This window comes from Hyperolius riggenbachi, chromosome 1 (assembly GCF_040937935.1).
Source record: "Hyperolius riggenbachi isolate aHypRig1 chromosome 1, aHypRig1.pri, whole genome shotgun sequence".
Lineage (NCBI taxonomy): Eukaryota > Metazoa > Chordata > Amphibia > Anura > Hyperoliidae > Hyperolius > Hyperolius riggenbachi.
In genome coordinates this window covers 505,560,589-505,576,830 of record NC_090646.1, presented here as the reverse complement: position 1 = coordinate 505,576,830, position 16,242 = coordinate 505,560,589, and the positions used below count along the sequence as shown (strand labels likewise).

Genomic DNA, 16,242 nt, shown 5'->3' with positions numbered 1-16,242 from the left:
AGTTAAGTCTGAGGGGGAAGTAGAGAAGCAAAAGAGGACAACCCAGCATGCCCTGGAACTTCCTTTTTGTGTATCAAATTTTGTGCGTACCAAATAAGAGTCAGTTAAACTGGGGAATGATGATTTATCAACAAGAAAAGTAATAGAAATTTTAACTTTTGGATTACCTGGTTAGCCGGCTGTTTACAACTGAAGTGTCAGTCCCTGCCGCTCCCCCGCCTCCGATATCGCCGCTTTCCGCCTGCGTCCCTTCCCTCCAATCAGCGGGGAGGGAAGGGATGCAGGTGGGAAGCGGTGCTATGGAGGAGGCTGGGGAGCAGCAGAGTCTGACACTTCAGATGTAAACAGCGGCTGGCGACACGCTGCATGTCGCCAGCACGGCGATTGATTTATAGGGGAACAACAGAGCGCAGGGGGGAGACCGGGGCTAACAGTATAGCAACAGAGGCTGGGTATTATATGCAGACCCAGCCTCTGTATGCTAATTGGATTCTTAGAACCCACCTCGGGTTCTCTTTAAAGTGTAACTGTCGGGCATAAAATTAAAAATCAATTCTTTATTTTTACCTGGTAAATGAGTAATAAGGATGCTAACCAGGTAATCCAAAAGTTAAAATTTCTATTACTTTTCTTGTTGATAAATGATCATTCCCCAGTTTAACTGACTCTTATTTGGTACGCACAAAATTTGATACGCAAAAAAGGAAGTTGCAGGGCATGCTGGGTTGTCCTCTTTTGCATCTCTACTTCCCCTTCAGACTTAACTAATGCAACCTGATTGGCTGAAGCCTCTTTCCCTCCTGTTTTCCCCTCCAACACCTCTGTTCCTCTCTGATTGTCCAATATTTCTCATGCTGAGACAATGCACTTTCTATAGTGAAGGGCGGGCAAATCAGGCAGAGATCTTCAAAGCGCGATTGTCAGACAAAAAAATCAAATTCCATTTACCCACTGCTCTGTGTTTATTATGCAGTCTACAACTTGACCCTGCATTGCAAGCATTCTCATATAACCATAAACGTTTCTACTGTAATAAATCTTATCTCAGTCAGCCTGGCTCTATTTGATACATTGCCATGAAGAAGGAAGCTTGTTTTTTTCCTGGGATAGTATGGCTGTCCCTGCTGCTTTTATACAAAGCCTGCATGCAGCGAATGTTAGAATAATGCGATCAGTTACAACGCAGTACTGTGAACAGGCCCATAGAATTCTATGGTCAGTGAGTTGACAAGCAGAATTATTCTGCAATGCAACTTAGCACTGTGAACTTGTCCTTAAACAACTTAAACAGCCAACACATTTTTTTTTGGGGGGGGGGGGGGGGGGGTTCAGCCCATTTCTCTAGAAACTTTGTATCAATTAATTTTTTGGAGACTTCTGGTGCAGCTCAGAATACAGTGATTCCACATAAATATACAGCGGAGTCTAGAAAAGAATCATTTCCTGTAGCTTGAAATGAAGACAAACATACAAAAATATTTTTCCCAGCTATATTTATTCAATGAAGCGTGTAATAGCCAAGTGAAAAATATTATAGTAACAGTTAAGGGTAAAAAAAAACCTAAATCACTGAACTGGATAAAGGACCAACCCCTTCTTAAATATACTAGCAAACTCAACCAAGCGTAACTAATTATCGTCTCCAAGCTAATTGGCTTGACTTGCGTTCAATTTGATAAATTTTCTTGGAATATTCAAGAGTTTGGTAATTCTACTGAAAGTTAACATATGGTTGGAAAAGCACTGATAAACAATTCTCAGAGATAAAGTTGTGGGTGGAGAAGTTAGGAGGATACAAAATGAAATGATGTCTACGTTTTTTCAGTCTGTAGCAGTGCAATAAAGTCTATCATTAAGAAGCGGAAAGTAATTGGCACTACTAGGACCCGTACTGGATCAGGCTATCCCACCAAATTGATGAAAGAGGGAGGAGTAAACTGGTCAGAGAGGCTGCCCTAAATGCTTATAACATTTTGGAAGCAGGTACAGGAATTGTTAGTAAAAGATGACCAGGTCCACCAATGATGTATGTTAATACAACATTATTTATTTACAATGAAACAACTTTGCCTTAAAGTGAAATGAAAAGGTATGGCTTCATTCCGTGTGATTGTAGTGGTCTTTTAAGGCACTTAAGTACATTGCTAAGTTGGCTGTCCTGGTGAAGAAGCATGGTACTTGCAGCTGTCATCTCATCCCTTCCTTGCCTTTCAAGGTCATGCATGAGGTGCAGCGCTGGGGTCACGCAGTAAGAGGGAGTCACTAACAGGAAGTACAGAGCCCACCAGGAACTACAGAGGATCAGAGCAGAAAACATGCTCAGTGTATAGCAGCAGCAGCAATTGCAGACAAAGGAGGAGAGGAGCGCATGTAAGTGGCAGGACCGGAGCATGTAGTGCTTGGGACAGAGCAGGAGAGGACTGTGTGCAGAGTGGCAGGACCGGAGCCTGTAGGGATTGGGATATAGCAGGAGGGGACTGCATGTAGAGTGGCAAGACCGGAGCATGTAGTGCTTGGGACAGGGCAGGAGAGTACAGCGTGTAGAGTGGCAGGCCCGGAGCATGTAGTGCTTGGGAGAGAGGAGGAGAGGACAGTGTGTTGAGTGGCAGGACCCGAGCATGAAGTGCTTGGGACAGAGCAGGAGAGGACCACGTGTAGAGTGGCAGGACCGGAGCATGTAAGCCAGAATAGGAGAGGAGCACGTGTAGAGTGGCAGGACCGGAGCATGTAGTGCTTGGGACAGAGCAGCAGAGGACCATGTGTATAGTGGCAGGACTGGAGCTTGTAGTGCTTGGGCCAGAGCAGCAGAGGACCCCGTGTAGAGTGGCAGGACTGGAGCATGTAGTGCTTGGAACAGAGCAGGAGAGGACAGTGTGTTGAGTGGCAGGACCAGAGCATGTAGTGATTGGGACAGAGCAGGCAATGACAGCATGTAGAGTGGCAGGATTGGAGCATGTAAGTGCTTGGTACAGAGCAGGAGAGGACTGCGTGTAGAGTGGCAGGATCAGAGCATGAAAGTGCTTGAGACAGAGCAGGAGAGGACCGCGTGTAGAGTGGCAGGACCAGAGTATGTAAGTGCTTGGGACAGAGCAGGAGAGGACTGTGTGTAGAGTGGCAGGACTGGAGCATGTAGTGCTTGGGACAGAGCAGGATAGGACAGCATGTAGAATGGCAGGATTGGAGCATGTAGTGGTTGGGACAGAGCAGGAGAGGACCGCGTGTAGAGTGGCAGGACCAGAGTATGTAAGTGCTTGGGACAGAGCAGGAGAGGACCGTGTGTAGAGTGGCAGGACTGGAGCATGCAGTGCTTGGGATAAAGCATGAGAGGAGCGTGTTGGCTGGATCAGTTGAGACCTTACACTGAAGTTGTACAGTAGGGTAGTTAGTGCAGCTGGGGGGAATAGGCAGTAGGGGTTAGTATAGTGTAGTGCAGTAACTAGTGGGGCAGTGGAGGTTCATGATGTAGTGTAGCTTAGATAGAGTAGCTTAGAGGCAGCTTGGCACTCCACCGCTCCATAAACGCACCGGGTTTAGAAAAAAAAAATTCACAGATTTTTGTTCTCTAAAAGCATGGTCAGGAAAGTCTTATGGTCTGAAAAATACAGTATGTACTAATCAGCCACAGCCAAAGCCATGAAACACTGAAAGTTGACATGAGTGTGATAGGTACCTGTCATGGAATGTGAACAGTTAGCTCTTTAAGGTGAAGTGTTGCAAGAAGAAAGAATTGGCAAGCACAAGGATCTGAGTGACGCTTATAAAGGCTGAATTGTGATTATTAGACAGAGTCAGAGTATTATCAAAATGGCAGGTCCTGTGTAGCGCTCCAAGTATGCAAGACAAGACACATAACATTTAAATCTTGCTTCCTCCTGGCGGACTCCAAGCGCTTCAGGGCTGCAGCCACATATTTATTTCCTTTTAAACAATACCAGTTGCCTGGCTGTCCTCATCATCTGCCTCTGATACTCCGATACTGCCATATAACCAGAAAAAGCATGCAGATCAGATGTTTCTGACTGTTTTAGATATAATATGTGAACTTGATACTTGTAAGCTACACATTAGTGTGTAGTTCCCTGTATAGATTGATTGTAACTTCATGATGTTTGTTAATTTATGTCACTGCTGGGGGTGGGTATATATATTACCTTTTTGGGCTGTGGGAGGTACACCTGAGGAAGGGCGCCACCCAAAATATGTAGTGTATCTTGTGACTCCAATACAGCTTGTTGCTGCACAGCTTTTGAGTGCCGTGTCCTTCTTTACTATTTTGGTCCTGTACGTGCAGAAGTGGTGTGTCTGCAGGACACTGGGCACCGGCTGGCCGGTTCAGTGCCGGTTGTCCCAAGACGTGAAGTTTTTGTTGTTTTCAGCTGTTTCTGACTGAGGTCTGACTGGGTTAGCTGCATGTTTATTTCAGGTGTGTGATCCAGATACTACTGCAGCCAAAGAGACCAGAAGTACTGTTGGGCAGCTGGTATTGTTTGAAAGGAAGTAAATATGGTAGACTCTCAGTTCAGGTGTCCATTAACCAGCACACTATCCAGCTGACCCCTTAACTCCCCCAATCCTGTTCCCTTTGTGAACAGCTGCAATTCTGGTCCAAAGACTATGGGAGTCCTCTCCTTGGAATGCCTTACTCACTGTGCACAAAGTACATACTACAGCACAAATCGCTTAAAAACTTAATGCTGTCCATGTGAGAAAGGCATTGCAGTTTGCATATGAGACAGTGTAGCCACAGACAGTGCTAATGCTGACTCTCTTGTCTACTGACAAAAGCACCTACAATGAGCTGGTAACCATCAGAACTAGACCAGGAAGCAGTGGAGGATATTGACCAGGACTGAATAATTATAACTTCTTTGGTCTACAAATTCCCTATATGTATGAAGAAAATCAATGAAGGCTCAATTATGTAACTTTCAGGACTTGCCATCTTGGTGCAGATGCCACACAAGACATCATCTGAAGTTTTGTGGAGGCCAAGCTTGAATGGGTCACAGCTGTTTTGAAGCAAGATGTTGCTTCTCTCCTGACTTCAGTGCATTTCACCTCCATGTTTTTAAGACATTTTTCGTGAGGAGATTGCCATTTTATTCATACCTAAGTAGACGGTTAAATTCAGTCTTTCAGTTAGCACAGATGAAAGCAGATGCATGTCCACATTTAGCTTTAATAGCGGTATGCAATTTTGTACTGAAGTGTAATTCTTTAAGATCCTTGGGAACCATAGCGAAGGCAAAGGCATTACCTGAACTAACAATACACTGAAAGAAAAAAAGGCTAAATATAGATTCCTCTCAAGGCCACTCAGTGCTACAATTGCCTGCGTACAGTTTTACTTCTAACTACTAAAAGACTTTTCATTTTAAAAAGAAAAAACTTCACACTTTTCAATCAGATTCAAAAATATGTAGTAGTGTCACTCCAGAGATGTTCTGCTTGCAACTTGCAGTAGGTAAAGATTTTTGTAATAAAGAAATAATTCCAGTATTAACTTTTAGGGAAGGGTAACACTGGAGGCCGTGGAAAAATAGCAGTGGCTGGATCTTCAATCTTCACACCATTGAGTCAATTGTCTGCTCCTCCATTATTGTATGGTACGAGGGAGCCTCCACTAGGGACAAGCACAAGTTTCAGAGAGTCATCAAAGCAGCAGAGAAGATCATCGGGACCCCTCTCCCACCTCTTGATCTTCTCAACATCTCCAGACTTCAATCCAGGGCTACTACTGCTTCTTAGGCATTGGAGATGTGGAAGAACTTACTGTTCTTAAAGAGTAACGTAAGTGAAAATAGACAGAGCCAGTAATGACAGGCTCTGTTTGTATGATGGAGGATTGAGGGTGTTGCCTGTACATCATCCATCCAGGCAAGTGATTGATTTGCATCCCTGTCAGAACAGGCCCGGGAGATCTTTTTTCAGTACGCTGTTCATGCCTAACTGCATGGCCGCAGCCTGCTCCCAGCTAGGAAGCCACCAATCAGGACACAGCTACCGTTGTCCAATCGTTAATAGTGAATACTGTGGAGAAGGCATTTGTGCCATGGAGCTGTTCTTCAGGACCACAACACTGCTGTCTCACTCCCCCAAGAGATGTGCGTGTATGTGCGTGTACCCGCTGCTATAACCCGATGTCCGCCGAAAGAGTCACAAAGCTTCCCACCACTCACCCGATGTCTTCTATTGTTCTGCGTTGCCCGTGGGACTCACCGTGGCTCCTGCCGTCCTCTTCTGTCTTCCTCAAAGCCCCAGTAAAAGCATCTTAGAAACTGGTGCTGTGGTCCCCCATTCATCCACTAGGTGGACCAAGGAGAATCATCCTGCAGCTGATTGTGGTAGGTTCCAGGGGTGGCGAGCGGCCGGGAGCAACATGCCAGCAGTGCTTGGCATACAGTACGGACGTCAGGGGAGCGGCAGGTAGTAAGGACCCTTCAATCAAGATTTAAAGAAGTGGCAGATGAAAAACAGAGGAATAAAGAAGAAGAGTTTTTCGGCACAAAGTTTTTTTCTACTGTTGTCCCCTCTATATCCATGTACCTAGAAGAGGCAAGACACCTGGGGGCCCCCTTATTATTAAGTAAGGCCCTCATATTTTGCATAAGCCCATTTGCACCTCCAGCTTCTCCGGGGAACCGGAAGTGGGAAGGAGCCCTTTGTCCATGATATGGACAAGGGCTCTGTAGGAGAGGGGGAAGCTTTGTAGCTCCTCTCTTACAGAGACCACTTTATCATTGACCACGTTGGCTGGTATTGCTAATATGGCAGATGCCCTTGCAGATGGACTCAGCCATCCTGACTATATCAGCCTGCATGGTAAAAAAGACTCCCTTTATCTTTTTAAATCATGGGCATCTGGGGTCTCCTTAATATTAAGAAGGCTCCCAGATGCCCAAAGCAGCTGGAATGACATAGATGACAGAAAAAAAGAGATGGTGAAAAGTTCCCACCTATGTTTGATGGGAAGCATCGCTTCCCAGGGGTGTTTTGCACATCGGAGTAGGGGGAAAAGAAGGAGGGGTGCTTAATTGAATTGAATTAAGCCATGCTTCTATCGCCCAATTTTGAACTTACCAGTGCTTATCAGTGGCAACTTTTTGAATTGCAAATGGCCCATTGTTTCATTTGTTTTTTTATTGTGGCCACTGAATATGGCCCACAAGCTAACCGCGGTTTGGCATTTTTGCTGGTTTAAGTAAATGTGTTGTATTTTACTGCTTTTGCTGTATATATTGATAGTTCTTTATATATGAACAGCCCAAAACATCTTATGATTGTGAATGTTTCTGTGGATTATTATTACTATGCACTGCATCTGGGTCATGCAATTTATTCTTCAGCCACCTTTTTCAAGTTGCTCGCGGGATGTTCATGTTAATGGCAGATATAGCAAGGCTCAGGTCACCTGTTTCTGATATAACAGATGTGTTCCAGTACAGAAAACAAGATCAAACTTACTTACCAACCAAACTCTCTGTAAAGTAAGCTCTTTCCTTTATGCATGCAGCACATGCAAAGTCCTGCACTGATTGTACGTGAACAATTTCTTCACATATGAAAGAAGCCATTCAAACCACATTTATAGCCGTATACAACAAATTAGCCATTGTGTTCTCTTTGACAATTTGCAATAAACCAGCAAGTCTCAGTTAATTTTAGCATTGGTTTATGGCGGCTGGATATGTTTGAAAGTGTAAGAGGCATACATGTTTACACATATGTTCTAATATCCCATGAAAAACATATAAAAAATGAGTGTTATTTAGGCAGGATTAATACATGTGATGCCAGCATTCTTGTTGTTCCTTTTCCATAAGCAGCAGTACCCCCATTACATATGCAACCACCCATGAGAACCATCCATATGCAGCAGCCTCTCTCTTTCATGTGCGACTATCTTTAGCAATAAACCCCTCTTTTATGAGCTGCTTCGCATTGGCAGTCTCTTTTTTCCATTTGCAACCTCCCATTTCACATCTAGTAATCCTAGAGGCGCTCATACCTGGTCTGGATCTTTACAAGCTCCACATATTGCCTGAGGAAGCGGGATATAACCCGTGAAATGCGTTGCTATAATTCTGGAGTCTACTTGAATAAAGATATTGTTCAGTGAATAACTGATTGTGTGTCTACTTGTGGGAGGTAAGTCCACCACTTCCTACCCCTTTTTAACTATTTTATCTTTATCTGGCGCCTCCGTTTTAAACAATTGTTTACATCTAGTAACCCCTCTTACATGTCCAGTTACTTCCTCGGGCTGCAGCCGCATAAAGCCCTGGCCTTTGTGGCCTTTCCAGAAATCAGTCCCGGAATTTATATTATTAAAGGTGGATTCAACAGGCACCCAAATCCAACAGCTCAATACATTATAAAGCAATATGCATAACCACCAAATATTTCAGTCACTAAATCAAGCTAGCTAAATACTCAGAAGTTAAAGGGAGATTTAAAACTGAAGAAGTGCGGGACACTAAATAATCTATATAGAGACTCATCAGTACTTAAATTAATAATGCTTTATTATCTGCAAGTCTTTCCTGAGAAGCCAGCATGAGCTGCATCTTGATTACCTCTCAAACCAGTCACCAAGGCAACCAGTGTATGTAGGTTGTGAGAGATGTACCATCAAGGAAATACCTGCAGCTCATAGCATGAACTCCAAGCCACTCCAATGACTTATAGATTAGGTATTCGTCTCTGGCAAGATACAAGCTCTAGAGTGATAACACTACATCACTTAACTGCTTCTGTACTGGAAGCCACACAACACTGCATAGCTGTTACAGCGTCAAAGGAAGTAAGTGGGGTTCTGCTATACCGTATAGACAGGCACATGTAAATACTAAGTAGCTGCTGCAATCAGTATAACAGAAAGGTAGGGTCAGCCAGCAGTGCCACCTGCATAAAAATGATTCCATTTAATTAAAAAAAAAATACTCCTAATTGTTAAGTCATAAAGTATGATAACCACTGTATTGATTTATTTTTTTTTTGTTTACTTTACATTCCCCTATCAGAGCCTTTCTAAACATAGATGCACAATGGTCGTGCCATTTAGTCCAGCTACTTCATTGCATGTGAGATTTATTTATTCTAAACAGCAAGGAAAAAGCTTCGTAGCCGTGTGCAAAGTAAATGAAACACGCATTCACCTCTAAAGTACATTTCTAACTCATCCCTCATCATCCTTCTTCTTCCTCAAAGAGGAACTTTAACCAAGGATTGAACTTCATTCCAATCAGTAGCCGATATCCCCTTTCCCCTGAGAAATCTTTACCGTTTTTCAAATAGCTCATATGGGGGAGTGGGGGTCTGTATGGCTGATATTGTGGTGAAACCCCTCCCATAGTGTGATGTCATGACCATGGTCCAAGATGTCACCACTAGTAATACATTTCAGAATGTAAATCAGGGAAAGGGAATATTTTACAATGGGTAAACCCTCACTAAATAATCTATAAATTATAATATGGTAAAAAAAAAAATAAGCAATTTTATTCATTATGTCATTTTCACTACTATACACACTTAAAGAGGAGCTGTCAGCCATACTATCTCAGAAAAAAAACAAATATCTAAGTATATAAATACTTGCTCTACTTACATAACATATGTATTGCACTGTCCACGTTATGATTCCTGTGAATTTTAAAAAGGAAAAGTAGAGAATCCTATTCTAGACAGTTTCCATATTTATTGTGGCTACTTTGAAGCAGTCGTGATGTAATATCCCCCCTTTGTCTCCTCTGCCTTATTTGATCGCCCTTTACTATGGAAAGTGCATTGTTTCAGCCTGAGAAATATTGGCCAATCAGAGAGGAACAGAGGTGTGGGAGGGGAAAACAGGAGGGAAAGAGGCTTCAGCCAATCAGGCTGCATTAGTTAAGTTTGGGGGGAAATAGAGAAGCAAAAAAAGACAACCCAGCATGCCCTGCAACTTCTCTTTTGTGTACCAAATTTTCTGTGTACCAAATAAGAGTCAGGTAAACTGGGGAATGATAATTTATCAACAAGAAAAGTAATAGTGATTTTAACTTTTGGATTGCCTGATTAGCATCCTTATTACTTGTTTACTCATATTGTTTCCAGTTCAGGAAGAGTTAAGAAACTTCAGTTGTTATCTATGCAAAAGAGCTTCTCTGAGCTCTCCGACCAAGCTTGGTTGGCTACAGTGCTGTTTTCTGAAGCACTTATCTCAACCTGTCTCTCACTGTTTCTTGTTTGTTTAAGGTATTACTGCAGAAAAGTTCAAAAGGTCATTAGCTCTGCTCTGTTTCATAGTTTACAATAGTGTAGTTTTTAAACTGCAAATATTAGAGAATGATGCAATGTTATAAAAAAAAGGTATATAATTGAAAATAAAAATATGAGACTTTTTATTTGCTACAATCTTCTATATGTTATCCATACTACACATACAATTCATTATATCATACATTTGTTTTTGCTTCAGTGTTACTTTAACCAAAAGTTCAGAGGCTGCTGAAAAATAACGGCAATCTTTTCTCACAATGTATGCAGTCATGTCATTTTACCCATCATTACTACCAGCTCAGATCAGAAGTCCAGCTTGGCTCTTCTTGGTCTAGACCTAGTTGTCATTTGCTTATTTTTGTGCTTCGGTTGGTCCAAGAAGGGAACCCTGCCAGAAATGTAATGTGGCAAAAGCTAATCTCAGGCAGAGGTCTGCCACTGTACTGTATGTAGGTGCCCTTTAAAGCGGACCTGAACTCAGAACTTCATCTCTGCTTTAAAAGATACACAACAGCATAAAAACCTTTGAACAAAAAATATTTCTCTCTTACAGCTGATACAAATCCTAAAATAAGTAAGTGTATCTACTTCCTGATTCAAGGAAGCAGAAATATTGCTAACAGCCGGTGCTTTCAGATGAGCTTATCTGCCAACTCTGCCATGGCAGTCATGCGACACAGGGGTGAGATCAAATTACAACTTGTGATTAGACACAAATGAGAGGGAACTAGAGAGGCTAAACTCTCTAAATACATAGAGGGCACGTTTCTCTATGTTTTCCTTCTGTCCTGTGCAAGAGTTGAGGTCCACTTTAAGATATTTTATACACAGCAAAGTAAAGAAGGCAAGACTGAATTTGCATTACTGTGTAAACAATTGTAACATTTGCCTTTTTTCCCAGAAATACAACGTCAAAAAATATGGTAAATTTTCTAGTTTCTCAGCAATTCACCTTACAGCTATAATCCTGAGAGCTCTCCTGTTTGGCTCTGGAATGCATATTTAATGATGGTTCAAGTAATAGGTGAAAGCTAGTTACTGAACGTGCCTGCCATGTCCATTTACTAGAGAAGGCATGTATCCTCTGACTGATTAGTTTGGTTCATTTTTACTGTTTTATCATAATGGCTTTAAGGTCCTGTCACATAGTGTCACTGAATGGTAGGAAGTCCTCCTCTGCAACCTGTGTCAGACAGAAATATATTGCACCTAGATAACCACGTCTGCCTATTCACATATCACCTCAACCTCAACAAAGTTGCAACACATTCATCCAGTTTTGCTCATGGGACAAATGTCACTAGACAAACTATTAAGACACGTATTTTTCTTCTTATATGCAAAAAAAATAAAGAGAAAAAAATTAAAACAAACCAAACAGACATCTTCAGGAACAAGGGACCAATTCCTTATCAGCTTTGAAATATATACTGGTCAATGAGGCAATGAGGTATATACAAAAGGGTCTAACAATCACATTGAAAGTGACAAGTGTATTTGTGTGTGAGGTATAAGGGGGCTTAAAGAGACCAAAAAGCCCTCTTACTAAAAAAGCTATGCTAAATATACAGTACTAAATATATTTTCCCTCCTTAAAGGGACTCTGTAACATAAATGTCATTGTGTTTTCTACCATCCTACAGGTTCCTAAACCTATTATAATGTGCTCTGGCTTACTGCAGCACTTTCTACTATCACCATCTCGGTAATAAATCAGCTTATCTTTCCCCTGTCGGACTTGTCGGCCTGTGTCTGGAAGGCTGCCAACTCTTCAGTGTGATCTGCTATGCATGCCCCCACTGCAGGCCCCCTCTATGCACACTCCCCTGTGTGTGTGTGTTATTTACTTTAGCCAGCTTTTCTCTGCTCTCTTATCTTTTACAAGCTGGATAAATCCTCTGTTCACATACTGATGAGTCACATACTGCAGAATTACAGACAACCGGGCAGAGCTCTCTGCAAGAAGAAACAATCAGCTTGTAACTCTTCAGTGAGCTGCAGGGGGAAAGAAACACACAAATGATCTCTTGAGATTCAAAAGGAAGGCTGTATACAGCCTGATTGTGTATGGATGTATTTTCTATGTGTGGACATACTGTACATCAACCTACTTCCTGTTTTGGTGGCCATTTTGTTTGTTTACAAACAAACTTTTTAAAACTGTTTTTGACTACTTTTAATGCGGCGGGGAGCGGCGAAATTGTGACAGAGGGGAATAAGAGATGTCCCCTAACGCACTGGTATGTTTACTTTTGTGCGATTTTTAACAATACAGATTCTCTTTAAAACAGAAGGCATTTGAAATAATTCAGCTTTCTTTGAGCAAGTAAGGGCTGCCATGATGCATCACTGCCAAATATGATGATTTGCATATTTGGCAGTGCCAGTGATGCATCATGGAAGACTTTACTTATATCTCCATATCGATGTATTTCATATTTTTACATTTTTCGGGAGAGTGATCCTTAAACAATGCCCCAGATGTTGACACTTTCCCATATGTACAACACAGTTATTTATCAGAACGTTCATAAGACATACAAATAGTCTTCCATCCAACTTTATTATTATTATACTATACAGTGGGTTGCAAAAGTATTCGCCCCCCTTGAAGTTTTCCACATTTTGTCACATTACTGCCACAAACATGCATCAATTTTATTGGAATTCCACGTGAAAGACCAATACAAAGTGGTGTACATGTGAGAAGTGGATCGAAAATCATACATGATTCCAAACATTTTTTTTACAAATAAATAACTGCAAAGTGGGGTGTGTGTAATTTTTCGGTCCCCTGAGTCAATACTTTGTAGAACCACCTTTTGCTGCAATTACAGCTGCCAGTCTTTTAGGGTATGTCTCTACAAGCTTTGCACATCTAGAGACTGACAACCTTGCCCATTCTTCTTTGCAAAACAGCTCCAGCTCAGTCAGATTAGATGGACAGCGTTTGTGAACAGCAGTTTTCAGATCTTGCCACAGATTCTCGATTGGATTTAGATCTGGACTTTGACTGGGCCATTCTAACACATAGATATGTTTTGTTTTAAACCATTCCATTGTTGTCCTGGCTTTATGTTTAGGGTCATTGTCCTGCTGGAAGGTGAACCTCCGCCCCAGTCTCAAGTCTTTTGCAGTCTCTAAGAGGTTTTCTTCCAAGTTTGCCCTGTATTTGGCTCCATCCATCTTCCCATCAACACTGACCAGCTTCCCTGTCCCTGCTGAAGAGATGCGCCCCTGAGCATGATGCTGCCACCACCATATTTGACAGTGGGGATGGTGTGTTCAGAGTGATGTGCAGTGTTAGTTTTCTGCCACACATAGCGTTTTGCATTTTGGCCAAAAAGCTCCATTTTGGTCTCATCTGACCAGAGCACCTTCTTCCACATGGTTGCTGTGTCCCCCACATGGCTTGCGGCAAACTGTAAACGGGACTTCTTAAGCTTTCTGTTAACAATGCCTTTCTTCTTACCACTCTTCCATAAAGGCCAACTTTGTACAGTGCATGACTATAGTTGTCCTATGGACAGAGTCTCCCACCTGAGCTGTAGATCTCTGCAGCTCGTCCAGAGTCACCATGGGCCTCTTGACTGCATTTCTGATCAGTGCTCTCCTTGTTCGGCCTGTGAGTTTAGGTGGATGGCCTTGTCTTGGTAGGTGTATAGTTGTGCCATACTCCTTCCATTTCTGAATGATCGCTTGAACAGTGCTCCGTGGGATGTTCAAGGCTTTGGAAATCTTTTTGTAGCCTAAGCCTGCTTTAAATTTCTCAATAACTTGATCCTTGACCTGTCTTATGTGTTCTTTGGACTTCACGGTGTTGTTGCTCCCAATATTCTCTTAGACAACCTCTGAGGCCCTCACAGAGCAGCTGTATTTGTACTGACATTAGATTACACACAGGTGCACTCTGTTTAGTCATTAGCACTCATCAGGCTATGTCTATAGGCAACTGACTGCACTCAGATCAAAGGGGGCCGAATAATTATGCACACACCACTTTGCAGTTTTTTATTTGTAAAAAATGTTTGGAATCATGTATGATTTTAGTTCCACTTCTCATGTGTACACCACTTTGTGTTGGTCTTTCACGTGGAATTCCAATAAAATTGATTCATGTTTGTGGCAGAAATGTGACAAAATGTGGAAAACTTCAAGGGGGCCGAATACTTTTGCAACCCACTATATATACTTAATGATAAAGTAAGGGAGTGACGAAAAAAGGCAGAATCTAAGCGGTATAAAAAAAAAGAGCTGGAAGAGGACGATCACATTTATACATATTCATCATCCACAGCATTCAATATTCCCATTGCCATATGGAGACAAACCAGATTATGTGAATACCCGCTCACCATGTCTGGCTTAAATGACCCTTTGCCTAAGCAATCTGATTAGCAAAGGAAGAAAGCCTGCTGTGTAATGTCAAAGCTTCACTAAGGAGATTGCTAAGCTAAACATCAACTGAGGAATCTGCATGGTCATAAATTTGTGCTTTTCTTACCGACGCCGCGTTACAGTATATATGCAGCATCTATAGGATTTACAGCAAAAGGCATAAAAGTGGTTATTGCTAACATTCCTCAAAAATCTCTACACTAAAACACATTCTGTGGTGTTATGATTACAATTGCCATTTCAGGCATTTTATCACCATGGCTCAGCCCCCCCTTTGCTTCTCATGCTGTATGCTCTGCTGTCAATAACTCTCTCTCTTCCTTCAAGCATCATATATAATTAATTGCCAACGTCATTTGCTCTATAGGGAAGCGCAAGAACCTTTAACACAACAAATACAGTATAATTACCAGAACATATCCTGCATGGATTTATAATTAGTTATCCAATTCTTCCAATATATACTTACAACATTTATCTAGCAGCTAAGTGAAAAATCAAGAAAGAGGAGGATGCTTTTTTAAAGGGAAGATGAGCCAAAAAATAATATTTAGTTATTTACTTGCATAAAAAAATAAAAGGAAACCGATTCATTGATTTGATAAAAATGTGCATTAATAGTTTTGTGTTATTGAACAGAATCAATAAAATATCAGAAACACATAGCCATAGTTTCTGGCACAACTTAAAGAGGGACTCCATTGAAAATAATGTAATAGAAAAGTGCTTCATTTTTACAATAATTATGTATAAATGATTTAGTCATTGTTTGCTCACTGTAAAACCTCTCCCTGATTTACATTCTGACATTTATCACATATTGACATTTTACTGCTGGCAGGTGATGTCACTGGAAGGAGATGCAGCTTGCATTTTTGGCAGTTGGAAACAGTGGTAAACAGCTTTTATTTCCCACAATGCAACAAGGCTCCCACAGTGTGATGTTAGGACCTCAGTGCTGTGAGGCGCTGGCATCACTCTGTGGGAGGGGTTTCACCACAAAATCTGCCATACAGAGCCCCCTGATGATCCATTTGTGAAAAGGAATAGATTTCATGTCGGAAAGGGGGTATCAGCTACTGATTGGGATGAAGTTCAATTCTTGGTTACGGTTTCTCTTTAAAGGGGGGAAAATAAATCAATACATTGCAAAGTAAGCAGTTAAAAAAATAGAAGAGAGATCAAGACAGAACATCTTTACTACTGGCAGACAGTAAAAACTAGACAACACCACCTGCCATTATTTATAACCACACCCACTAACATTGCGATAGGCTAAAAGGTTTTTTTTTTTTTTTTTTTTGCTTTTTATGCTGCTTGGCAGTTGGAAACCGCTGTTATTTCCCACAATGTAACAAGGTCCTAACATTACACTGTGGGAGGGGTTTCACCACAACATCAGCCTTAAAGTACCTCTGACCCGGTTCCCCCCTCCCATGAAACTTTTAACATTGTTTTATTACTGGCGCTGCGACTAGCACGAAGCACCATCCTCCCCCCTCCTGTGTGCCCCCCTTAATCCCCATTCTGCTCAGTCATAGTCTTCGACTGAGGCAGAACGTCGATTATGAGTGGGGAGAAAGT

At 41.8% G+C, this 16,242-nt stretch overlaps 1 protein-coding gene and 1 long non-coding RNA gene across 20 annotated transcripts in view; one reads left to right on the top strand and one right to left on the bottom strand.

Moving 5' to 3' along the window:
• The window catches only part of RIMBP2 (RIMS binding protein 2), a 591,563-nt gene that overhangs the window by 219,284 nt on the left and 356,037 nt on the right, over positions 1-16,242 (bottom strand). The window lies entirely within an intron of this gene.
• Positions 8,638-16,242, top strand: part of LOC137524118 (uncharacterized) — a 29,330-nt gene continuing 21,725 nt past the window's right edge. Inside the window, exon 1 of the long non-coding RNA XR_011022633.1 lies at positions 8,638-8,803. This is a non-coding gene — a long non-coding RNA (uncharacterized lncRNA). The remainder of the gene's footprint in view (positions 8,804-16,242) is intronic.